The sequence below is a fragment of the Cygnus olor genome, chromosome 27, assembly GCF_009769625.2.
Source record: "Cygnus olor isolate bCygOlo1 chromosome 27, bCygOlo1.pri.v2, whole genome shotgun sequence".
In the NCBI taxonomy this organism is placed as follows: domain Eukaryota; kingdom Metazoa; phylum Chordata; class Aves; order Anseriformes; family Anatidae; genus Cygnus; species Cygnus olor.
The window spans coordinates 2,309,473-2,337,064 of NC_049195.1; the positions used below are offsets into that span (position 1 = coordinate 2,309,473).

Below are 27,592 nucleotides of genomic sequence, written 5' to 3' on the forward strand. Positions count from 1 at the left end.
ATATACATAAACTTGACATTACTCTGCATAAATGAGAAACACAAGAAGCAATACCTGTGATATAGATCTGTCCACTTAGGAGGGGTCCTTGGACTAACTTTTAGAAATTTGTGGAAATCCAAATATTATTTAAAGAAAAAGCAAAAACAAATACAGATGTTTCTACAGAGTTTCTTTTTCACTGTAACACTTCCATGTGAAAAAGTTATTTATGCAAGACATATCCAATATTCGTTTGAAGCTTTCACTCTGCAACAGCTAGCCTAAGAAAAGCATCAGCACTAGATGTAGTCTAAGCACACACAACTGTACTGATGCCATTTTTCAAGGACGCTTTGATTAAAAATACCAAGCTGGCCTACAGGCTTCCTCATCAGCTTGAAATGCAGGTCTGCTCCCTCCTTGCTGCACACAAATGTTATTCTTGAACTTTTTACCACCAAATAGATACATGTGGATTCTCCCAGGCAAGTGACAGACGCTGGCAGCTTTTACCTGTTGTTGGCAGAAATCAGTTCCCCAGCTCTTCTCTTGCTGATGCACACCAAGCCTGCTTGATTGCTCTCTTCAAGACCAGTCCTCAAGGTGCTGAGCATGTCCTTGTCTCCCTCTGAAGTTCCTGGGAAATAAGCAGATTCAGAAAGTCAGTTATATTTGGTTCTCTCTCCACCATCTTCAGCTGAAATCACCATCCACAAGGAAAGGCACTGTCAATACCAAGAGGTTTGGAGCATGGTGTTTCAACACAGTAAGGAAAGCTGGCTGTTCTATGTTCTGTTTTCATTCTGCTACATCTGTTTTCACGGAAAAACAAGGACACTTGGTTTCAGAACAGTCAATTCAGCACTTTACACATTAAAAAAAATGCTCAGAGCTTTCCAAACACGCTCTTTTGTTATCTCAGACAACCTTAGTGGGAGACAAGGATCTGCAGCACTCAGACAGATGTGCATTTCAGCACAGAGCAGATTGCACGTTTTCAAGCTGCTGGTTTCCATCTGATTTAATATTCAGATTCGTTGGCATACACCAGCAGCTGAAAACGAAGGCCTTCCAGAAACTCAAGTTTTCAACCCATCACACAATTGTTCACGTGCAACAAAACCAAAAAAAAAGCATATGGGGCAGGCACACCATTACTCTGGGAGTAATTTCCCTCTCTACATTCCTGAAAAGGAACTGGAAAACATTTTGAAAAACATTTCTTTGGAAAAGGAAGCTAAACAAAGTTTTATCTACCACTTGTCACATATGCTATCATGGAAGGGTAAGCTCCAGGAAAGGGCTGTGCTGAACTTTGTACAGCTGTGAGCAAAGCCTATCTGCTCAGAGCAAGAAAGAAATTCCACACACTCAAATTCCTCTAATTACAAAAGCACTACTTCAGCTCCAAGTTGGATTTAGAATTTAAAGGTTATTCTGAACATAGCCGTATGTAAGTCAAAATTTACCATGAACATGTATGATGGTATCAGTTTTATTCAGGGTGACATTTTTCACTACACTGTAGTAATTAGATTAAGTTTTGGGATACAGCTGTCTCATGCAATTGAAAATTCTCCCTAAGCTGTCATTTACAGAAGGCACTCCTCCATATTTCCCATGTGGTCCTTTATGCTTGTAATTTGAATAAATAATGATCCCAAACTTACTTTCAGCCACAAAGTGGTTTGAAAATTATCACTCTGATCATGCAAGTCTCTCCTGATTCTAACGAGCTGTCAAGATTTTGAAACTGGCAGTGAAAGGAAGGTCATTAGTGAGGGCAAGGAGATAAAAACCTGAGGAACAGATTTTCATGTTGGCAGGAAGAGGAGAAAAATCAGACATTCTCTCCTGTTCTTCTCCATGCTGTGAAAATATTTCTTTGAGTCCTTACAGAAGGTGTTGTCAAAATACCAAGGCTCGAAAGGGAAATATCTACAGGTATAAGGTGCACCTGCTTTTTGTCCAAAAGTCAATATTTTATGATAATAAAGGATTACCTCTGTATTAAAGGTGGAAAAAGGGAAGAGGGATGCTATATAAACAAATTTAAAAAAGATACTGGAAGGAGGCAAAAGCACTCTGCCATGGTTTGTGTTTTACCAAATGTTCAGGCAAAGACATGTAAACCAAGCCTAAATACTTTTCCCAAGGTAGTACAAACAATTAGCAATAACACAGACATCTGAAACCTGATTGAAAAGCCCAGTATTAGCCCATGTCTTATCCAGAGATACAGAAACCAGGCTGCCAACAGATTAATTTAGCAACATGTATCTTTATTCATTTGGAACAAACCAGAAGTTTCTGCTGTCAGTGAACTCTGACTTTGAACACTGAATCAAATGTTTTGCCTTATGCGAGGCTCTATAAAGCTCTAAAACAGCTCTATAAAGAGCAAAGGCAACAGCTGCTGGCTCGTGCTCTCCATGGTATACTATAACTAAAGACTTTCTCCCTGACAGCATGCAGCAACAGTGTCATTATATTACTTCGTGAAGCCAAACACCGTGGATATAAAGAACCTAAGACACATCCTTCTAAAACATATTACGGATAAATAAACAGCCTTTGACATTCCCTGTTCCTCTTACACTTCAAAAGACAGGCTGAACAGTGGAGCATTATGAATTTTCCTAGAGATGTTCAAGCTAATTTAATAGGAATCATCAGTTTATTATAACGCACATCGCTCCAGCCCATCAACTGTAGAGTGCACAGCAAGGTTGCTCCCTTGGGCACTGTAATGGCTAAGCCCTGGTGTGTGCTTCATACACACTCGTTGACTAATACATTACACACCATATCTCAGCAAGAAACTGTATTCCCAGTGGACCTTACACTTAAGAAGAACAAGTAGAAAGACAGTCCACATGTCACCTCTATGGAGTACGTGTTGAAGAGGAACAATAAACCAAAAGGGCTTTTTATAGCCGATACAGGACTGAAAGAGATGACAAAAAAAACACAAGCAAGGGATAAGAAAGAGAGTCAACAGCATATATCACTGCAATCCATACCATGGGTTGAAGTCCTCTGGTTAGATTGCTTCCCTGGGTGATTATAGGTTAATTCTCAGTTTTTACACTGTTGGACCTGTATAAACAACTTCCACCCATGTTAGGGCCAGTCCCATGCATAGAGGTCTTAGTGAGATAAAGACAAAAACTTGTTTGGACATTCTGCTATGGTTATGGCTCAGATCTCATCAACAAATCAGGACATAAAGAAACATTTTTTTAAATGAGGCATGGAACCGATGCTCAGAGAAATTAAGGAACTTTTTCAAGGTCACTGAGCTTGGAAAACTCCCCACCATCACATCGCTAGCCAACAGGCTGTGTTGAAAAAAAAAAAAAAAATAGACCTTTTCTGCCCTATTTTAGGTCTGTGACTTTGTACTACACCTAAATTCCCCTTTGCCTCATTTATTTGAAAAGCAGCTGCTTAGCAGATATGTTAAACCTTTTTCTATGCTGGGAAAAGACAGATCCTGTATACAGATCTCCATCATGCCATGAAACATGTCAACTAATTACCTTTTGGAACAAGAACCACACTGATAGCTAAGAAATAAGGCACAGGATCTCAAAACCCTGACATTTAGTCTGTGCTCTGAGTAACACTTTGACAGCTTCTTCTCGTTTTCCTCACATGGTTTCCTTACTGGAAGACTTGTCATCTGAAACCTGGACATGTTAGTATCCCAAGACCTACTTCTGAACCTAGCTACAGTCTTAAAAAGCTTATTCTAGGCTTATGTTCCAGACTTGCTAAACCAGACTAGTCAAAATGTAGGGAGCTGATTCATAATTGCTATCATTTCCCAATTGCTGTTAATAAAACACGCATAGGGACATACTTTCTCTTACCTACATTTAAGGTGTTTTTTTGTTGTTGGTGGTGGGTTTTGTTTTGGTTTTGGTTTTCATTTCTGCATGTTATTGTTTCATTGCTTGTTTTCTATGGCGACAGGTTTCTCAATTGATTGTTCTGTTTATCTTTCAGAGCTCTGGGAAAACACACAAGACCTCACATCAAGAACATGGATTTGATAAATATGAAACATAAAAAAAATTTTCAATACTTCATTTGCTTGTTTCATTGGTTGTTTTCTGTGGTGACAGGTTTCTCAATTATTTTGTTTATCATTCAGAGCTCTGGGAAAACACACAAGACCTTACATAAAGAACATAGATTTGATAAAAATGAAACATAAAAAGAAATTTCATTACTTTCATACCATCTGCTTTTACGGGGCACCAATCAAAAAGCACAGAATGCAGCATCAGATGTTAGGGACCAAACTTCTGTTCTATGACAATATTGTATAGAATTGCATCCATCTCTTCTTCTCCTTGCCTCTTCAGAGAGGGGAAAAAGTAGAACATATGTAAACACCAAAAATACTGAAAAGATTCTCATGTGAGGTTTGATGTTTGGCTTAAGACTATATTTAGACCAGCACAATTTAGTGGTTGGCTTCTTCCTAAAAACAATGAATCAGCTATTTTACTGCTTCTCTTCTTTAATGGTATTGTAAAACTACTGACAAGTACAGCCTAGAAGATCCTAAAACAGAAAAGGTGCAAGCAGTGAAAGGATTCATCCATCACCATGCATTGCTCAAAGCCTCACACAAACATCACTCCAAATGCTAACTTCAGATGCTAAATGAATGGAAGAAACATTTGGCCTTTGCATTTTGGAAATGTTTGTTTTAAGGCCCTCAATTCTAACCAATCCGAGTGAACATGATGTAAGTTACACACTTGACTCCCAGCTGTAATGCTCATGCCCTTCTGATGGCAGAACTCCCTGTATTCCTGATATCTATTGTGACAGGTCACAGCTATAATGGCTTTTCACCTTCACAGGACAACCTTGACATCTAGCAGCAGAAATGCTTATAAACGTTAAAAAAAAAAATAATAAAATAAATCAATTTTTGCATACTCCATGAACATATACAGAGAGATAACAAGGTCATTTCTGCATTTATATGGTTTAGGAAAAGTTGGCAGAAAAATGCCTGAGACGCCAAGAAAAGGCTAGGTACTTTTTAATCTTTCAAGAATCTAAGCATTCAAGAAGCACAAAAACTTCCACGCAAATTTCACGGCAGAGGCCTTAAAGTATTTTAAAATCTTAGTCTAGTAGGCCTGGTGATATCAAACAAACCATGTAGCAGAGCTCTGGTTTTGCTGTCAGAAATCAAGAGCCAATTTGGTGACTAACTCATAAAACCAACACTTCCTTTTTAGTGTTGTGCATAATCAGACTCTGCGTTTTCATCTTTATTAAACACAAGCTCCAGAGGATGGAAAATGCAGAGAGAATGTCCTCCTCTGGAGTTCACTCACTTCATGAAAATTGAGAATCAGAAAGCTGACGAACAGACAAAACAACAAGAATGGACTCAGCTAAAAGCTATCAAATCAAAGGGGATTGGATAAATCCAGAGAATGAATGTTTTATAGAACCTAATCCCATTTCTCTGATCAGCCCTCACTTCTCTATGAAAGCCTTAAGCAAGAAAGAAAAAAAGAAATAAAAAAGGAAATGATCCAACCTATCCAAAGAAAATCTGCAATAATTTCAGCATAATTTTTACCCTGAAAGAATGGAATGGATAAAAGCTCAACAATAAAATAAATAAAGGCTGAAGGACAATTATTGATTTTACTGCAGCGCACAGACTGAGGTGATAGTCATCTGTGCACATCACACTAGGATAGTGCGACACCTGTGGGGTATTTGAGTTGCACATCCCCTGAGAAAGGGACACATCCCTCCTCCGTGGCTTGCAAAGGTTGACGAAAATTCAAGGTGAAGTCTAAAGAAAAACAGGATGCCCCCAAAGGCTGGCAGTACAAGTGAAACAAAGAGTGTTCAAGATCAAAAAGGATAAAATTACACCAGGTTTCTGCAAAGCCAAGTGTATTAAAGGTGCTGGGAGAATAAGCATGGAACTGGCGTGCAGACTACAGAAATGTTTAAACAACTCAGATAAACAGCACCGAGATATACAGGCACACTGAGAACCATGTAGTTTAATTTCCTGTTAAATGATACTGTTTTATAAATGAGATTCTGTACAGTACTTTTTTTTTTTTTTTTTGTTAGTGGATAATAAACTGGAATGGATAGTTAGAAGATAATTAGCAAGAGTGCTTTTACAGTTAATTGGCAAGACTTATTTTACTCTGCACAATGCCAGGTGCTGTCTGAAGTGCTCATCTTCTAAGGCACCGCAATCAGCTGCCGTGCTTTGCTAAACACAAAGGGTCTGTAGACACAGGAAGGAATAAAATCATGTTTATTTAGGGTGGACCAAAAACCAGAAGTGCATGAGGGCCTCTTAACTGCCTCCTAACGATTCACCACCATCAGCCTGATGTTGGTTTTGTCAACAAAAAATTCAAATACTACAAAAATGAATGAGAAGCAACAAAAATATAAATTGAAAATTAATAAAGTTTCGCTGCTAGGTCAAGTTTCCAGCTATAAGTACAGAGCCCATGCTGTCAAATGTTCATGAGTGATTAATTTTCACACTTCAGGAGATTACAGAAGGTTTTTTCCCCCATAACATTCTTCACTGCCTTGAACCTTGTGAAATTATTTATAACCATGAAAAGGGTATACATCATTTTTATTCTGATCTGATATTATGCTGCAATAGCTTTCACTAATCTGTGTAACTGTACAAAGCTTAGGACCCTTCAACTTCTCTTTTCATCTATTATTTAAACAGTGATTTCCATTATTTTTCATTGACCACTAATTAACATTAACTTACTGCTTTTATACAATTTTCTTAGGCAAAAAGACTGCTGGTAAATTCTTAGCAGGGCTGAAATTGCATCAGGAAGTATGGTTTAAGTTTGTGCTAACACTGCAAAAAGATGTAGATATATTAGGCAAGAAACATTATATATATACATATATATATAATGAATATATATTTTTAAGAATTTATGATGAACCGCTTCATTAAAGACCCTGTACCATCTGCAAACTTTAAAGCGCTTAAGTCTTACTGCCTTGTACATCGCAAATTTTTAGCGTAACTACAAGATTTTCAAAAGACACGTTCAAAACTTCAAGTTAAAGATTTAAATTTAAATCTTTGTATTTTACTTAGCACTTTGCCACTAACCTTAAGGGATCACAGAAGATGAGGGATCACAGAAGAATCTGTACACCCTCACTGGTATGTTCAAAGGGGCCTCAACTAAATTCCCAACATTTTCCAGCACCCCAAAACATTTCCCTCCCTCCTACACACACTCTTTCTCCAGTTAATTAATTGGTAAGCAGTGTTTTATACCATTTTGTAGCTCCACCAGCCCAATGCAGAGTTGACAAGCTTCTATAGCATGTCAAGCAACAGAACAGTTACTTAATTATCCTGTCAGATTTAGCAGTTATTTGATACAATCATTCATAATATAAATAACTTCTACAGGGAGCATGAACATGCATTTAAAACATCACAATGTGCAAACAACAGCAGTTCCCATTTATTAAGTGCAAGCGTAGGAGGCTACTTAACTGCAATTAGCAACAGCCATGTTAAGTTTTTATCTTAGTTTATTTTTATTTGTAAGATATTAGAGCTTGATTTATTTCTAATATATAAATCTGTTCTTCACCGAAGTTTAGTGAGCTAGGGAATCCCAAAGTAAACCATTCGCATGATGTTTGTAAGAAAACTATATGTCATAACACACCTCACAATTCCAAGATAAAGATGCCTCTGTTCTACATCAATGGCACATTACATTTATTAGAGGTCATTGTGTTTATTTGTTCTAAGTACTAACACACTGGTGAAAGTGTGCATGTGTTGGGGAGGGAACCTCAAAAAGTTCTTTACTCGCAATTTTTGTAAGTGATGACTTGTAGTATAATACTGGTCGATTAGATTCATGGTTATCTCCAAAATAAAACAAATCTCTCTATAAAAAGGAAACTTTTTTTCCTCTCAGATTATTGAAATTTGAAGTTAGACTAAAAAAAAATTGCCAAATTCAATTTATCTTATATATTTATTCTATTAACTTCTTAAAAAATATTTATCAGGGTGCCACCTTTCTACCATCAACTCAGACATCAGATGGGTGCTTTTTATCCTAAGTACTGTGAAACCAAGCCTAAATAAGGCTTCCTATCCCAGATGGCTTGTTTCTTGTTCCTTTCCCTAAATCGGTCTCCAGATCTCTCTCTCACAAAATTTTTTCCTTTAAGTTTCCAGAGGTTTTCTGGAGTTTTCTTTAGCTGTCATTTTGCCTGTGATGCTCATACTACTCCTCAGAAGCACAATTTTTTGGAAGTCCTATGGACATCAGTAGGAACAGAAATAACTCAGATGTAGCAGACTGGGGCTGTCTCACTGCTCATATAGCTGCTCTTTACAGAATGGTGTAAAACTGAATTGAGCAGAACGAATTACTTCCTCTTAGAGCTTGATCCTACAAGATTTACATAATGAGAAATAATTTCCTCCCAGGAATAAGCACAGAAGTCCACAGAACTACCACTACATATAAACATGAGCATGGCTGGCGTGACCTCTTGGAGAGCATTTTCATCCAGCCTTGAGGTAACACTTCATCTACACACTCTCCTCAGATTGTGGGTTGAATTTTTTATGGAGGCGCAAGAATACTGTGTGCAAGAAGTTTTGGACATCGGGCTTTGTTTCCCTCCCTCACCTTCTTTTCTTCCAGATTTTTATTTTTCTGAGTTCCTTGCACACAGCCAATTGCAGGAAATAGCTCTTGGCAGATTCATGCTGGCAGTAACAACACAATCGTATCAAGCTGGTTTCAAATCAAAGGAAAAGAACATTTTTTAAATATCTGATATTTAACACAGCCTAGCAGGTATCCTTGTTTTGTGCTATATGTAGGTCCAGTGACAGAAGTGGTCAAAACTTCTTCTACAGAAGCCTACCCAGCTCTTCTATAGCTGGTAGAGTTATGCTAACATACATAAGCAGTGGACTTGACTCGCACATTTGGGTTTTGTTTTTACTGCATACATATGGACACCTCAGAAGAAATCTTTCATTCTGCAGAAGGCTTAAAATAGAAAAACCCCAAACTCTATAAATTCACCCAGTGTTATCAAAGTATATGATCAGGTATCTATTTGCAGGTAAGAGTTTTAGTATCCAACCACTCTTTGAATTGCAGTAATTAGCACACAATTAGTGGGTGAAATTAGACAAACCCGTAATAGACACATATTTCTCTGCTAAAACTAACAGTGTTTCTAGGGTAGATGGGCAGCAGCAGATAATCTATCACTTTAAGTCTCTGAAAACCCCCACACTTAACTTCAGTCAGAAGTTATTATCAGGATCAATTCGGGAATTACTGAGTGTGATTCCACCATGCATTTTATGAGCAGGATTAAACCATGGTAGTCTGCATCAGCCCTAAAAAAAATCCAGGCCTATGAAAGTAATGCTGCTAAGCCCCTCGGTTTGCTTGTGTCGGTGAGGATAACCACATGCTTCATCGTTTACAGGATTAAGACCCAAGACCATGAGATGCATCTCGCCTCTGATTAAAAGATCTAAAATGCGTGTAAAACCTTCAGTAACAGCAATGTTTGAGACTGTCAGCAGCTTGAGTTTGGCTCGCATTCCCAAAATCCTACAATAGTTTTAGAGCTGGGTACTTAATGGGAATCATTTCTCTCTCAAGAGCAATGTGCTTGTGACTCTCTGAGCTTCTGATTTGCATTTAGACTGCGAGTAAAAAAATTTCCTTTGCAACAGTCATCACCCAGTTCTTCACCATATGAATATTTCTCCCCTAATTAATGTCACTTAATGTAAAATATTATTCTGTATTCCACAGAGCAGCTGTAAATTATTTACTTGTAAAACATGTTGACTTTTCATGAGTTGTTTGTACAGTAAGCACTGCACCTTCTAAACTGTAGGGGGAGAGAGAAATCAATCATTTGTAATAATACCCAATAGGAGGTTTACCACATGTTATATCAATTTTTATGTCTGACACAAATAGCTGCAGCCATTACTTTGGATTTTTATTTTCTGAAGGGAATTAGAAATTCACTGTTACCTTCTGCTTCTCATATGTTGCCTTCAAACTAACACAATTTAAAGGTGTTTGGAGCCTTTTTACCCACTAATTAAGGCTGCACATTAATAAAACACCGTTTTAGAATATTCATTAAGCACACAGTCTGTATGAAACAAAAAAAACTAGTTTGTGTATGTAACTTAATTAACCCACCATAAAACAATGATAGAACATCAAGTTAATCAAATGCTTTAAAAAACACATTTACACTCACTGCTCATTCACTATCAGGCATAGTCTATGTTACTTTATGCATGCATTCAAATTTTAGGTCTCGCTTTCAGTGAATGAATTACTTGCTATCAGTACTGATTAGTGTTTAGTGAAAGGTGTCTATTTTAGACCACCAAAAGACACCCTTCATAAATTTCAAAGCCCTACAAATAAAACAGCACGGGCTTATTGTCTTGCCATGCTCCTCTGGTATTTTTTTTCCTTTGCGAAAAGGATTTTTTTTCCCTGCACCTACAGTAAAGATCCTCATCCAAGCAGGATAAGCATAAACCCATCACAATAACGCTGTGGATTTAAGGATTTCCCACAACTGCAAGATGCTGTTATGCTACACAACCACTGATCTGTGCTGAATGAGGGATTTCGAGGCAGCTCCTCTTACAGATTTTTCGGCTGCCAGTTCCCTTGGGCAGCACTGACCACACAGACACCTAAAAGACGACCTAAAGCTCTCAGATGAAGATGATGTTTGACAGGTCCACTCCTCAGGCACAAGAGCACTTCCTGGCATAAGGATGAAGTTCTACTGAAGCCATGGCACCCGGGGAACCGGTCAGAGGCTTTGAATGGACAAGGAGTAAAGCAAATTGTCACAGCCTCACCATGCTGAGTCGTGCCATCTCCTGAAATACTAGCGCTTACACATACAGAAAATCCAGCGCTGTTTGCAAGAAGAAAACGAAATCAGTAAATCTCCTTTCCCCTCTCAGAAGGGACTGTTGAGCCCAACTTGGGTTTGTCTTCTTTTCTACTGCAGAAGAAAAACAGTTAAAAAAAAAAAGAAAGAAAAAATTTGAATACCGAAGCTGGATTTTTCCCTCCTAACATGGCCTTGCCAATGGAATGAAAGTTTTCCAGCTGCTTCTGCGACACTGCTGTCCTCTGCCAGCCCCCAGCACCAGCCTGAGGGGTTGCAGAGTGCTCTTCAGCACCCACCCACCAGAGCTCTATTCTTCCCTATCCTGCACCATTCAAACCTGAAAATGGAGAAGAATAAAACAAATCCAACAACTCTCTGCCTCTTGTAGGTGTCCTCTGAAGGTTGACTGGCTGTAATGTCATGGTTTAAACTAATGTGCATTGATAAATGCAATTAAGAACCGAGGTTGAAAGCAATAGTACATAGATCCACAGGTAAAATGTAAACTTCCACAGCAATATTTCACCTTAATTTCAAGCCTGAATCAGAATTCACAGTGATCAATACATAGAAAGCACCCTGCCTGCAAAGCAGCTTCTGTCTCTCACTAAAACCACCCCACTGTCATTCCACCGTACATCAGAGGTCCCATTTCAGCAAGTTTTCCAGAGCAACCAAAAAACCTTGACCCATTTCACTCTATTTTTTGCAGCAAAGTAATATGTAAGCAATGAATTATGATGTGCATTAAGTTTATGACATTTAGCATACAGAGAAGCTCGCTGTCAAAATGTTTATTATAAAGCTTAAACACAGAACAGATGTACGAAACTGTGACTCAAGATGAATCACTCATACTTTCCGTGCTTTGATCAATACATCTGCTTTGGTGAAATATGATAGCAACAAAAACTGATGTGGATATTCTAACTGAAACACCAGAACTCCAACAGAAGCTTTCCATTTATTTGGAATAGTTTAGAAGGGTCCTCAAATTCATACTATAGGTAAACCTATTTTCTCTGTGACAATTGGCATAAATTTAAAGCGGTTATTTATCTCCACTGATGCTTAAAGCATTGTTTGATCCAAATTTCCCTGACATTTTCCCCTTTTGCAACAGGGTTTTAGAATATCTAAGTGACTGCAGTGTAACTAGCATCACAATAAATAGCAGTTTAGGGTCTGTCCTCAAAAATTAATGAACAAGGTCCCCATAAATATCCAATCGATTCACAATGACACTAGACTGTTATTTTCCTACTCTTACACTCAGCTTTCTTACACTAATTTACATACCATAATAAATGATTTAGAAATCAATTTCAGCTACAGGAAGTCCAGTTTACCTATTCCTTATTAAAAAAAAAAAAAAAAAAACACATTACAGATACTTAAGTTTCCTATTACAGCCAATTTAATTTATTACAGAAAAGCAATGTCATAAGATTTGGATCTATCACAGGTACCACGAGGTAATGGAACGTTAGAGGATATTATGACTATGAAACATGAAGAAGGGAACAAAGTGATTTCCATTTATAGTGGAAAGTAAATATTTGAGATAATAAACTGGCCAACGTAACTAGGATTAGAATTAGAATAGAATAGAAGAAAAAGAGGAATTCCATTTTTAAAGGCATATTGGTTATTTATGAACAAGCTATAACGACAAGTTATAAAAGGAAGAAAAATAATCTTGTGATAAAAGCTGCTTATTGGAACTAGATCTGAATTCAGATTTTGACTGCTCCTATATGAGATTGTGTAAGTTCCTTCAACTGCCTGTGCTAAAACTCCCCAGCCGTAAAATGGGAACAATATTTCTCCCTTTGCAAAACTTTCATTACTTTCACCTATTTAAATCTGACACCCTGCACCAAAAAACAAACAAACAAAAAAACACAGCTTTCCACCGAGACAACATAACAAGATCGGTCTTTGGAGAAGAACTTGCATCTTTATTCGCCTTTCCTACGAAATGCTTATTTGTTTCTTCTAACAATAAACATGTGACAGTTTGCCTCAGTTTACTGTCATTCTCTATAGAGCTGTTTGCATTTTGTTGTTGTTTTCAAGTCTCAGATAATTGCACTAGACACAGAGGCAAGACTTTTCTAAATCCGTCTGATTGCACCCATTTTCCTCTGCTGCCCCAAATTTCAGATGAAAGAGGAGACTGTAATAAGCCATGGTACATTGTCCTCCCTTCCAATGGGATGAGACTTGGACACGCAGAAGGGGTCAGGTTAGCTAAGTTGTTAGACACAGTATAAAGCTTCTGCAGGTTTTATTCACCACTGATTTTCTATGTAAAATTTTTTTTCAAGTCCTTGATGTTATTCTGCTAACCTCCTTTATCGGTTATCTAGCTATTCTGGTTATTTGTTCTTACGCTGATACCTTGACTTGGCTTAGCAAAAAAAAAAGGATGAGTTCATTGATGTAATCCAACACCAGGCAATTGACAACTTACAAAAAATGTTATTTTAATCAAACCACAAAAACAGATTGATGCCAACAGCTGTAGCAATGAAGGGAAGCTGAAAACCATTATACAATTTACCAAGCATCAGTGAGCAGGCTACAGCTCAGTTGCTGCACTCCAGCAGATGACTTTTTTCTTGTGTTACAAAATTCAGTGCTTCATTGCTGATAATCCAAAAACGGCAATTTGCTTTTCTTTTCTTTAAAATTTACATGCTGAAAATGAAATGGGGCAAAAAGTCACAGACAACCACTAAGTGCCTGGTACAGTTTAACTAAGGAAACATCCTACAAGGCTATTCTTCGTGATGGGTTTTCACTTAAATACAAAACTCTGCTTATCACAGCTAATGCTTAACCATCCCGATCAGCACTGGGCTGAAATAACATAAAACATTTATCTTTATGAGTTAATTCTGTACAGTCTCATATCTTCTGCACTTAACTTCAGGCTTTGAAGCAGTCTTCGCGCAGTAAAATGGGAATATTCACGCCTTTTAAATTAAAGACTTTTTAGGACTGGAATATTGTAATTATGTTGTATTTTAACACTACTAACTTTCTGGGTTCTTACCTCGACATATGTCAGGTTGTGGCTATACTGTGTCAAGAGATGTACAAATACAAAACAGATCAAAAAGGCAAGTGAATAAGCAAAATACTTCTGTGGTTCTTCTGTTTGTTTGTTTTGAGGTCACACAGTACATACCTACTGCTAATGTGCATTGCAAGCCCTATTTCTACATCTCAGCCATAAAAGCATACATCCTGCATGACATTAACGGTAACAACATAGCAGTTGCTTCAGTTCATGCAGCAAGGAAAGGATGATTTGATTTCAGTGGAGTCTGAATAGATTCCCCTTCACCTCTACAACCCTAAAACAAGACACAGCCAAGCACAACCCACTCAACATGGCACCACCAGCCCTTCTGCCAGCAGATGTTTCCACTTGACACCTTCAGACCCAGAAGGGGTAAACAGAAACAGAATGTCTTTAAACATCCTATGGGCTTATATGTAAACATTTGGGGTTTTAATATCCATTGCCTGAGGAGTACAAGGGCTTTCCTGAATGGCAAGTGTGTAACAATGAAAGTAAGTTATGACCTAATGCTGGCTGCGGTCTGCAAAGTGCTGGAATATTGATGTTGGTTTCCTCCTTTAATACCATGTATTAATTCAGATAAGCTGATGTTAGCATCTTCTTGGCAAGCAATCCACAGAAAATCAATATATCAAAAAAATGAATTATTTATTTATGCAGTACAGCTTAGCATAGGAGATGAATTTTACTTCTCCACCTGCCATTTAAGTTAACGTAACGCCATAATAATGCTGATACCATTATCTGAAATGCAAGTACTTTAGCTCTTTTTTCTATATCACTGAAAACAATTTAGTCAATAAGTTTGCTTACAGATGGCAATTTTCCAGAGTAGGCAGAGAAATTAACCTAAAGCCAAATGTCACCATGCAATTGTTTACATATTGTAAAATATCTATTTATTTTGTTTGCTCTTTGTGGCCCAACTGATTTCATCAATGCAGTTTGTATGCCCAGGCTGTAGGCAAAAATTAAGCATCTGACCAGCTACAGTACTTCTCTCACAAATGTCCTTAAAATATTCTCACCCTTAACAGTTATTTTGTTTTGAATTTTTTAAAGGAAGTTTTTTTAAAAGGCAGGTAGTAGAACTGAGCCACGTGCAAGGTAGGCTCAGCAAAGACTTGAGTGGTAGAGTTCAGAAGAAGGCCCTTCCCACAGGGTCCTGTGCTGTCTTTAAGAAAGCAAGCTCCATTTTTCTCCCACGCAACTATGATGGCCCTTTGCCCATCCATTAATTGCAGAGCAGAACAGGTGGCTGAACATTAGACACGATATTTTGCTGTTGGTTAGACACTTTATGGTATGAATAGCCTAAAGTCTGCCAAACCCACCTCATGGGCTTAATCCAAATCCCTTTTACAATCCAAGAGAGATGCAATTTTACATGTTGAGTATCTAGCAGAACAGTAGCTGAAGAACCTAACTATTAAAATCATGATCTATCCATGGACATCCCATGAACTGACAGCACAGAATTATTTCTCCTCCCTTAATAAGCAACTTGGGGGACTGTTTGCCTGGAAGACCTCCTGGGAAGCATCTTAAATTAATCAAATATTTTATCAATGCCACTTGAAATAGGTTTCCCCCCAGATTGTTTGTTTTATTTTTATTTTGAATAAACACAATCACCATCTCCAGAATCTTGGCTTCCCAAGTCAGTGAATCGTCTCTTGCCAGTACAATAAACAAAATAAAGCATCTTCCCACATGCAAAGCCCCCAGCTTCTGGTCAACAGAAGTCTTTGTAGCGACTACGACAGTATTTTTAAAATCAAATATGGAAATCATATAGGACATCAAAATAAGGCACTCGATTACAAACATTCCAGTAGCAACTCAAGGTCCTTAAAACTATTTTCCACAGTCATTTTAGGAATAAAATTTCAGAAGTTCAGACATCTGGACAGGAATGCTGCCAGAGTGAATCTTCACAAAACTGCGCTCAGTGGCTGCGACCAGCAGCTCCACTTCTGACTTCCAACAGAGATTATATCAGACATTGATTTTAACTCACACAAGAAAGTACTTGTTGAGATGCCTGCAACAAAAGCAACTGATTGTACCTTTCAAAAAAATACCACTTGAAAGGGAAAGAGAAAAGAGCTTGACTTTGCAGAGATGAAAGTTAAATCTATCATGCTATTAACTTAAAAGATGGGAAAATCATCTTATTGCAAAGTTGCCAACTTTAATCTTTCTGAATTGGTTTGAAATACATCTTTCAAAGTGAAATGAAATATGTGTTTTAGTGTACAGTAATATCTGGACTAAGGGGGGGAAGTTCCTCCTTTCTTTGACCTTTTTTTCAGTTGAACTAATTTCTAGAAACTTACTGTTGTCTCGCAATTGGTAGATAAAGGGCACACCACAGCATTTGCTAAGCAACTGCAATTCCTAAAAAGTAGGTGCTAAAGATTTCTGAATTTTGTACTCTTTCATAAATCACCAAGAGCCTGAATAGGTTGAATTGAAATGAGTGCAGCAAGCGCCAGTATAGGGAAAACTTTTGTAAACATGTGGACTGCACCCAAGGAGAGCTCCCCAAATTCTTATGCACTGCTGTCTTCCTTATTTCCCAACACATTTCTTTTTTAATTTATTGTTATTTTGAGTGTTTGGTTCTACTTCAAGCTTAGGATGGGACTGTTGGAGATTGTAGCCAGGATTAAGAAATATCTCTGTGAAGTACTATCCTATCTGAATGAACAGATAGGACAAATCTGCACAAATGAAGCTGTCAAATGAGAGAAAAATTATTTCCGTTGACAGCATAGCAATTAAGCAGAGCAATGGTGGTCCAGCTGTATGTTCAGTGGGCTAACAGAAACTGTATATATGTAAATCAACAGAGGACAGGAACCTCTTGAGAAAGGGTCTGAAGGGCCCTGATTAAAAAAAGCTTTCGAGCAAATACCATTTTGGGTAATTCAGTGAAGGGCCAGAAGTAGATATGCAAGAGGCTGGTAAGATGTTTCTTTACCACGAGCCACCAATAAGTGAGGAAGAGAGAAAAGCAACAGCAAGAGAGAGGAGAGCAAAGACAAAAACCAAGCCTAGTACCAAACCAATGAAATGCAAAACCAAGACACCTCTATTTTGCCCAACTGTGCCTTACCGTCTGAAGAGCCAAGAGTGGCTGCTTATCCAGGAGGCCAAGTCACCTCCACTTTCCCATTACTGTAATTAATCTCCTTGGAGATGTTATATATCTCCCTCAAGACTGAGTTCTTGATATCTCAGTAGATTCATCCACCCCCACTCAATGTATTGTTGCATCCGCTGTAATGATTATATATTTACGATCAGGTGCAATTACATGGGGTATACTTCAGCTTGCTAATCCATTAGTTAAAATGCTAGCAGAGAGGACCCCCTCCTCGCTGAATAAAAGAGCACTTTTCTTTCTATTTTCTCTCCAGTTCCACAAAAAAAATTTATATCCATAACTATCACTGCACAAAAGAAATCTTACTTCATAGCACGAGTCCACCTCTCACAGAGATAGTGCCAGAAACATTCTCATATATATTATTATTATTTTTACTAAAGGTACAAAAAAGGGCTCCATATGGTTTCATGATCACACAGCTTGCAACGTTATTGCCTATGTATGGACTTTTATTTAAAAAATAAAGTCACAGATTAACATAAAAAAAAATCTTGAACACTGCATAGTGGTTGAAAACTGATTTGCCTAAAGCCTGTATCTTATTGATATTTTAAAATGTCATTCAGAACTTGCAAAACACTTATGGAAAATACATGAAAATGGCTTTTCTATTCTTGAGAAAGTCAACCTAAATAACACAAAGATTTTGATGATCTACTCAGTTATATTTTCCTACATATGTGTTTTTGTTTTGTTTTTTTTTTAATTCTGACTGGAACAGACAATAAGTGGGTTTTTACTTGTAATTTTTTTTTCTTGGCTTGGATCTGCTGCTGCTATTTCCTCCCCAAACCATCACCCATGGTATCCTCCCACTACAGCAGCATCTTCACCTACTTTGCATGCCCATTTTATAGTTTTGGAAACTGAGGCGAGAGAATTTATTGAACTGGTTGCCCTTAAATTCATTGACAGCATAAAGAATGACACCAACTGTGTTCTGCAGAAATACATTTATTTTTAGATAAAGGTATCTTATGGATTTTTGTTTGTTTGTTGGTTTGGGGTGGTTTTTTTTGTTGTTGTTGTTGGGGTTTTTTTGTATTTTTCAAGCCCTGTATGAATGGCAAGCCTGCTCAAAAAGGCTATTTATTTACTAATACTTAAACTAAGAAAACTCCACTTTTTTATGCATTTAATGCTTCTGCTATTCTCAAAGCAAAGAGGATGCCACACCATTTTTTATTTTGTTTTTTTTACTTCTTTTAGATGTTTAGGTTTTAGGATTTTGAGATTTTGCTATTTTACTTTTGCAAAGGTTCTTTATTCAGGCTTCACTGCAGCATCCAAAAAGGTACAAGTTGCCATGGCAATCCCAATCTCCATGGCAATGCACCATACAGCAAGACATTGTGGTGTCAGTGTGGACGCAGGACATGAAGCACAGACTGTGGGATTGCTAAAAAGCAGGCTATGAGATTGTGTGTTTGTAAACATATCACAGTATTAATTGGGCTCAGTTTTAAAGGTAGGATGGGAAGAAAATGCATTTGAAAAGCAAGCAGCTGGAAAACAATAAGGAAAAAAGCTAAGGGGGAAAAAGAAAACCAGCTGTTGGAGTTTGAGACCTCTTCTACAACAAAGCTTGTATTACTTGAGCCTCTTCACAGTTCCAGCTTGAGCAGGGGCCAGCTCAGCTCTTAATTAACCTTCTCAGCATTACCCTCTGGGGCCTTAGAATAAATAACCTTTCAGTGAGTTACTCCTCACCATCACTTATTCTGCAAACTTTCCCTGCTTTTGGTCTCCATGTCTCTCAATGCACGGCATACCATGGGGTTTTTTTTGTTTGTTTTTTGTTTTAATTATATATTATTTATTTTCTCCAGAAGAAAACTGACAGCCACTCAAATTGTTTTTCCTCCTTGGACTCTCCTGCCATCCTGTAGCTTTTCTCCTCCCCAGCACAGTCTGGGGAATATCCTCCTGTCTTCTTTACATTCTCAGCAATTTCACACCATCTCCTGATCTCCCTTCTCATCCTTTAGCTAGTTCTTCCCCTTGACTCAATACACATGGTTCTCTGCCTAGATAGTAAAGACATACTTATTATATCAATAAATAAAAAAAGGAATTAAAAAAACAATCTGACCTCACTTGTTTCTCCATCTAATCCTTCATCTCTTTTTCTTTCTAAATTCATACAGATGATTTCATAACCCTCCCACATCAATTGTCTGTATGGAAAGGAGCTGCTTCCGATGTCCCTTCCTCTTTCTTGTACATTTTGTCCCTGGGGAATCTTATTCAAAAGTACAAATTCAGCTTTGCTGACAGCTTGCAGACCTGTCTGTACTTCTGCCTTTTCCCTTAATGAAAACTACATAGGCTCTAAAGATTAAATCACTTCAGGGATGGAATTTTCAAAAATGCTCATTAGCTTGGAAATAGATTAGCAGATATTTCCCTGCCCATCACCCATTCCTACGTATAAATTACTGACACTTGTTTTAAATAAATGACTGGTAAGTACTTAGTATGCAATGTAAAATCACCTGTGATGTGATTCATGACTTATTAATCACCAAGCCCTAGAAATATGGACCAATTACTTCTTACAAAGAGTATCTTTTGTCGATTCTAAATCTCCAAATTACATAGGAGAAAAAACACGAGGATCTCTTATAAATCATCTACAAATTTAGATAAATCTAAACTCTTTCCAGTACTATTTCTCTTTCTAGGCGAGGGAGACATTTATTTGCTCAAATATCTTTTCAGTTACCAGGTACTTGGCCAGCATTTGATCACAAATATAAATAAAAGTATATGTAACATACTGCTGGAAAAACACCAATAAATCTGCCATTGACTTTAAACTGAAAGCCACACAATAGAATTTTTTTTCCCTATGCATGGAAAAGCTGCTGGAATAAAGAAAACGGGAACCCAAAGGATTAGAAGAAGTTATAATATTGAAAAAGAAGATAAAAGAAGATTCTGCATCAGAGGGAAATGTTTACCCTGCAATCCTTATACTAGAAGAGAGTAGACCTTTCTCAAATATGTTAAGTAAGAAATGCAAGGACACTGAAGTCCACTGTTTTGAATTAGGCCAAGATTTCACTGTACAACGCAGCATGGGCTTAATTCTAAATGCACTGAAAACAAATTGCTAAACTTAGCCCTTATCAGCTTTCTTTTCTGTATGGAAGAGCCTGCAATAGCTACCTGATAGGCGATAATAAAATAGCTGGAAATAAAACAAGCCTGGATTTGAAGCAACACTCAGCTTCACACACGGACAGTTAACCCCTGTGTAGATTACCCTCTTGCTAATTATTATACCACATCCTGGTAGCATCCTGAAGATCAGCCTATGGGACTACCAGAGCCATCCAAGATGGGAACCAGAGGACTGCCAGGGCACACAGCGTGTCCCTACACCCAAGGGATGGGCAGAGAAGGGGACTTCATTCTCCTGCCTCTGGGAAAGGGCAGGAGGGTGAGACAGGGCTACGGAAGAGATGCAATCATCGTGTTACACCAGCAGCTTCCCTTCTCATACAGATTCCCAGCTGCTTCATACCGCAAAGCAGAAAAACAGCTGAGATATTGCCAGGAAAATATCCCTTTGTGCTGACGCACAAGCTCACTATTTGCAGAAATGTCATTGAAGACAGGACACTGTCATTTAGCTTTCCAAGGAGGGAGGTTGCACAAACACTTCTTGTTGCCTTCCACTGCGCTACTTTGCCATTCATCTAAGTTTCTGTGCCGAATGAGTCCCTAAGCTCAGAGCAAATACCATCCAAGGCTAATGAGCATTTGCCTAGAGAGGGGTTCAAATGTCTCCGCCACTGAAGTATTAGAAACAATGTTATGACTGCAACAAGGGGCCCAATTAGTGCCAATTGTAATGGCAGATTTTGCAACTTGGACAGCCATCCACTGGGAACTGAACCAGGACAGAGCTCCTAATGGTCAACTAAAAATAATCAGGTCTGTTAAATAATCAGGTCATTAAAAATTAGGCCTTGAATTCAGGTTGGTTACATTGGCAATAAGCTTCTTTGGCAGAAAGAATTTAAACCTCACTTGGCTATTTCGCAAACAGAACAAGGGCAAATGTATATCTAATTGTGCAGGGCTACAAGCATGCCCAGAATAACCAAACAGCTTTTATGAGCTCAAATTAAATAGCATTGAGCAAGCTCCTGCTCCTATATAATTCCACTAGTTACAGCACTACCCTGACGGTGCCACCAGCTCGTATATCAGGTTACCCTCCTACTTATTTTCACTGCTAATCTAAAGAAAATTTTTTATTATTGCTGTGTGAATATTCGACCCAGAAGAGGGGGAGAAAAACTGCACAACTAAAAGCAAGCAAGCCAAGTTTCCCTGTGGGCCGCTAACAAATGCCATGTCAGATTTGTGCTCTATCTGTATGTGGGATTCTTACCTACCTTCACGCTAGTTTTTAAATAGAACAGGCCTCTACACATCCAGAAGGGGATTTAAAAAAAAAAAAAAAAAACATATATATGTTTGAAACTGGCCCTCCTTGACATTATCTGCACTTTATTGCAGACCCCCCAAAAATTAACGGCCCCAGATGGGGAGCATGGTTTGTGTTTTATGGCAGCTAGAGACATAGGCAAATACTTAGCTGAAGAAAGCAATGGGAACCTTGTAAGCTGATCTCAGCTTTCTTCAGAAGAGAAGCAGCTGATTAATCACAGCTGGTACTACATTTCCTTCCTTGGAAGAAATAGCATATGACCTGCATTGTCCTTAAAGATAAGGGCCTAAGGAACCTTCTCCTGAAGTTATTACCAAATCAGCTAGAGCCAAATTCTTTGGCCAGCAATTGACTGTTGTGTTGCACAACTGGGTTTCACCCAGTCGTGATCTAGTACAATGCAACAAAACACCACATCCCTTCTTTGTTTGGTTTTGTGGTTTGCTTGTTTTTGCCTTTTTTTTTTTTTTTTTTTTAAAAAAAAAGCTTTGTTTCATGCCTTTCTATATGCCCTCTGTTCTTTTCCTCCTCTTTTTAGTAGCATACTCTGTGCTCAATACTTCACACTATGCCTAAATGGGGCTGCAGAGTTTACAACTTTTTCCAGCTTTCCAGGCGACTCAGCTTCACTGGAAAGCTTTCAGCCCAAATTGTAGCTGTGCCAAAAGGATGTGCCAAAACTTATAAGAAATTATAAGTATTGGAAGATTAAATCTATCTTTCACATCTAAGGGAGTCAGTCCTTTGGTACTTCCTGAATGCCCGTGCTTTAAACGGCGAAATTTAGAGCACAAAAATCTATAGCTGAAAGATCCTAATAGTAAAACATCATAAGCAAATGGGTGAAATTGAAATGGTGCTATTAAACTTTATTATGCCCTAGGTGCTTCACGACTCAAATGGATTTTGACCAAGTGTCATGTATTTACAGGACATGTCAAATATTTATTATACTTTGTCTGCCAGGTGCCACTTACACACTTCCATGCATAAAGCTTTTATTGCCAGTTGTTTGGCTTCATTTCCATAAACCATTCAGTAAGCATAATCCACTGCAAGTGTCAGAGTAACACAAACACAAATTATAAGCAATTCTTTTCTTCCTCATATACCCACCTGACAAATACTAGAGCTTCTGAAATCGCTCAACCATTTAAATCAGTACATACCTAAAGAATGTATTAGTAAGAAAAATCATATCTGACTTCAATCATAGAAAGAAAAAAAAAGTGCAGCTATCCTTTAATTAGCTAGGCAGTATGTTCTTTACTATTATTTTTCTTTTCTGTTCTGAAGCATTGGATAACGCAATTGTATATAAATGACAGGTTCCTCACTACCCAGTGGGAAGGTGCTGAATTTTTGTTGTTTTTATTAGGTGTTTTGTTTTATCTCAGAGAATGAAGGCCTCCAATTATACTAGAGATAATTAAACTGGAATTTTGCATTTAAAATGCAAAACCCACACTGGATGGAATAATATGTATGCACTACAAAAAGGTAGCTAGTCCAAGGCATAAGTGATGTCCAGGAGTCAATTACTTTGTTTATAAACCATTTTTGTTTTTGTTTTGTTTTTTAATTACTGACTGAATTCAGACTACAAATCAGTTAAATCACTAATCCTTGACAAGAATCACCTGCATGATTTGGTTCAATAATTTTTATAATTATTTTTAAGAAGTGGAATTTCTAATTTCAAAGTCAATTCTAAAATATTTCACTACCTAGGAAATACAAACCCAGCAACAAGTGACTGATAAGTAGTCCCATGACATGCCCCAATATTTAAAAGATATAATAAACACATGGGTTAGCAGCCTTGATGATATACAGGGCTTTGAAAACTTATGAAAGCATGTTTCACAGCAGCTTTCTGAAGTTTAAAACCTAAAATTGGTAGAATATACCAAAATATTTCATGCACACAAGAACCTCCACAGAGTTTATATTGAATTTATGGAATACCTTGAATATTTTCGCCACTTACTTCCTAATGCTACCCATATTTTACGAGGCTAAACACTGGGCTAAACACTAAGTCAGCGGTTACGGGTAAAGTGGGAAAAATTCCAATACCACACCAGTTATTTGGCTGATACCCTTCAAGGTCACTAACAGGTCACTCAAGTACCTGTTGAGACAACAAACTGCAACAGGCCCTTGCAGTCAGAAAACTGGCAGTTGCTAATTGTTTCCCTTTCCAAATTGCTGAGAGCAGCATCCTCTAGATGAAAGACTGCTAGTTCTGATAATTAAATTATAACAAAGAGGCGGCAGATACATGTGAAATTTACATTTTTATATCAAAGATGACATTTGATAGTGGCAATCCAAATGCCTAGAAATCTGTCTTTCCAGCACTAATGACTCTTACAGTAATAAACACCTTGTGCTGTAACCCTTGCCAGGCTCTTTGTAAAGTTGAGGGGACATATATTACCCTGTATATGCCCGTTCTATTAAAATTATTGCCTAAAATAACCATATTCCTTCAGTTGCCTTAGTGGATTTATCCAAGTTTTCTTATTTTATAACTTTTTGGTGGAGAGACTGCTTGCATGAAAATTTAGTGTGCTATATAACCCATCATGAAACGAGATCTTGGAGCATCTGCAGATACACAACACATCTTATTAATAATTCTCCTGTAGCTGAAGGCTACAGACAAAATTAGAGAAGCAAACACTGAGCATTTTCCACATCCATAAGGCTACTAAATAACCGTTTCTGGGTGTTATACTTTTTGCTAAATTAGTTATCCGCATCACTGAGCAAGGGTATGAATATGAGCATTAAAAAAATACAAACAAACAGGTCCTTATTTACGTACAAGTGCAGATTTCTTTTACAACTCTGCTCCAGGAGAGAAGGAAAAAAAAAAAAGAAAAGGAACAAGCATGTGATTTTTTGTTTCCAATCTCCTTTCCTCAGTCAACCATTACTTATATGTGAATTACTGAAACCACTACAAATTTCAACCACAGCCCTGGATCCTTGGTGTGGTGCTCATGCATCCTATGCAGCTATCGCTGCCCTGAATCTGTCACAGCTATAAATTAAGCAGACCAAGTGAAGAGGAGGCAATAAGCAGGTCAGTGGCAGAAGGGTGAAACTGAGTGTTGTGGATTTCTGCCTAATGGACAGTAGGGCAGTCGGTGAACCTGAAATAGCCTGCTTGAGACCTTCTGAATTCCACTAGTGGGGATGGGCTGGGGGGAAAAGGGGAGAGAAGATAGGGAGGAAAAGGCAAAGGAAAAAAGGCAAGAGCCAAACAAAAACCCAAGCTTTGAGTAAGATTGGGATTAATTTCAGGGAAAACCTAATTAGTAGTGTGATTTAAATTCTGACAAGGATAAAAAGAGTAAAACACCCAGCTTACTAAACACGTTCTTCACACCCTGAGATATCCTGTACGTCTCTGGTGTTGTTTCTTTGCAAACCTCACCTGAAATCTCATCAAGGTGATGTTTTTTAGTTTGTTTTTCCTTTGCTTGTTTGTTTTAAAGTTAAGAGCACACAAGCAAACGAAAGGGTGCAGTGGAATTGTACTGAAGGACAGAAGAGAAGGAACGGGTGTCAGGGCTAATGAACCTCTGAGGGAAACTTGTTGAGGACGGACAAGAAAGATATACCCAGAGAGCCTAAAGTAAAGGAAATAGAGAACATGTCAGAAACATTACCCCGAACTGTGAAATATACACTGTCAGCAAAAGGCAGCTAAAGCAGTGTTATTTTAAGTGAGCCTTTATTAGTGCCGCTAGGAAAAACAAAAAATTCCACATCGGAGTTCAGCATTATTTTTACATTGACCTCGATAACTCATGCTTAAGCTATTAGCAAATCCCATGACAAGAGCCTGATGAGCAAAGGAAACCAGTGCAAGAAAGACAAGGCAGCTTGTTGCTATTAAATATATTTGGAGAAAAGACGTTTTTGGCAAAGTAATGAAAATAGAACCCTTCAAAACAAGAGGGTGCTGGAGAGAAGAGTGGGGGAAAAGGAAGCTGAAGAAAAACTTAAAGACACTTATTTTTTCCTTCCTTTCCTAATTCTTGGCACCTCCTTCTCAGTCATTTCTATCTTCTCCATGGGTGACAGAAACCCTGATCTTCAGGGAAAAAAGCTGGGCTGAAATGAAGTTACAGCAACTGTTGGATGAGCCATTTTTGTTGAACATTGTAACTCCAACAGCTCAACTCTTGGCATCTTGAGACACTGGCGGTCCTGTTTATCCCTCTTCTTGTGGTCTGAAACCCAAAAGTCATTGGGAAGGCTCCAGCTGGGCAGGTTAGCCCAAGCGGAGGCACACACTGCTAAGTACAACCCTGGGGATATCCCAGGCACAGCATCTGCCTTGGGACCACAAACCAGGACACCATTTCAGGGTATGCTTTTTATAGCAGGAATGGAACACAATAGCCAAGGTGTCACCACCTTTAATTCCAAAATCACGTTGTCACAGCTCAAATTCTCCTGGGCTTAAAGCAAATAATCCTGGGCAGAAGTCAATAAAATCAAATGCAAACAGAAAGCAAGGCTGATGAACACCTGTACCTCATATGTGTACTGTCCTATTTAGCATCCAGCTAAAGGCTTTCTTCCAGAAAAACAAAAAAATATAAAATGGCAATGCATTCCCCAGGGGAGACTGATATTTTTTTCTCTCTTGCTTATGCAATACAGAACACCACTTATATTATACAAGAAGGCATTTGTCAGTGTTACTTTTATTGACACCAATTAGTCCTTTATTACATTTTCTGAGATTCATTATGTGCAGTAATTAATATACCAGGCTACCATTCAGATCAGCATCTGTTTAACATTTATGTAGGAAGTGAACTAAAAATAAAAAAAAAAATAACAAACCAATCTTACACACACTCTTAGAAAAACCATGGCAATTCCAAATCAGACACCCAGGCTCCCTCAAGACAGATAAGAACACTTGACTTGGCACAAAGCAAAGGAATATAAAAATATTTTGCAGATGAGGTTGGCCGAGATAAAATATGTGCAGGGTTTTCAAGTTTTATGCTGTCTCATTACTGAGCCCCAAATTAGCTAATGGAAGATAATTATCTGAAATTATATTAACATGTACATATTTTGCTGCTTCTGAAGCAAGCCTTGGAAACTTAAATTTCTCCTTCCATGAACTGGCACCTCTGACTGCTATTCCTCATCTATCCTTTTGACTCTCGCCTTATACACCACACATTTTTTCATAGATGATTAAGTACCTTTAAATATTCTTCATGAATAAAGCATCAAAAGCTTACTGAAATTAAGAGTATTCAGGAAAGCATTGACACTTTAATTGTGAACAGTTGTTTCTTTTTTAAGGTGCTTAATTACAAATTGGAAATACACAGGACAACAAAACCATTCATACTGTATATTAAGAAGATTTCATTATGCACAGCCTCTTTCAAGCAAACATAGTCATTAAAGAACCCCTTATTTAAAGCAATGTTTTCTTAATGGAAGAAGAAATCATTATGTAAAAGTTTTCTATTTTATTGAAATCTGAAAGACTTGACTCTTCTCACTTGTGACAGATTAAAATTCATGTTTCAGTGAAACATCCTGCCTCTGTTTTGCCTGTTTTTTTAAGGAGCTGGATTAGATTGCCCTCTTTCTCCCTCCATGCCAGAAGACATTTGTTTTCTCCAATTCTTCTACACCACAATCTCACCTTGTGATGATTGAGTATCAGCAAAGGACATTGAGAAAGTGCTGGTTTAGACCACGAACCGAACTGCTCACAGTAATTCAAAAAGCCAAATGATAGATATGAGCCCGAGCACACCCAGGACAGTTCCTGCATGTGCTCCTTGCACTGTTGGTTCAGCTTTCACAGAAACAGCAG

The 27,592-nt window shown here is 37.9% G+C and overlaps 1 long non-coding RNA gene across 5 annotated transcripts in view; it reads right to left on the minus strand.

The window, feature by feature from the left end:
- The window catches only part of LOC121060571, a 92,307-nt gene that overhangs the window by 20,010 nt on the left and 44,705 nt on the right, over nucleotides 1-27,592 (minus strand). For 3 of the 5 annotated variants that reach the window (XR_005814874.1, XR_005814872.1, XR_005814873.1), the window contains exons 2-3: nucleotides 3,858-3,997; nucleotides 496-619 (exon numbers count right to left, since the gene is read on the minus strand). This is a non-coding gene — a long non-coding RNA (uncharacterized LOC121060571). The remainder of the gene's footprint in view (nucleotides 1-495; nucleotides 620-3,857; nucleotides 3,998-27,592) is intronic. The other 2 variants (XR_005814875.1, XR_005814876.1) reach the window with 1 other exon arrangement.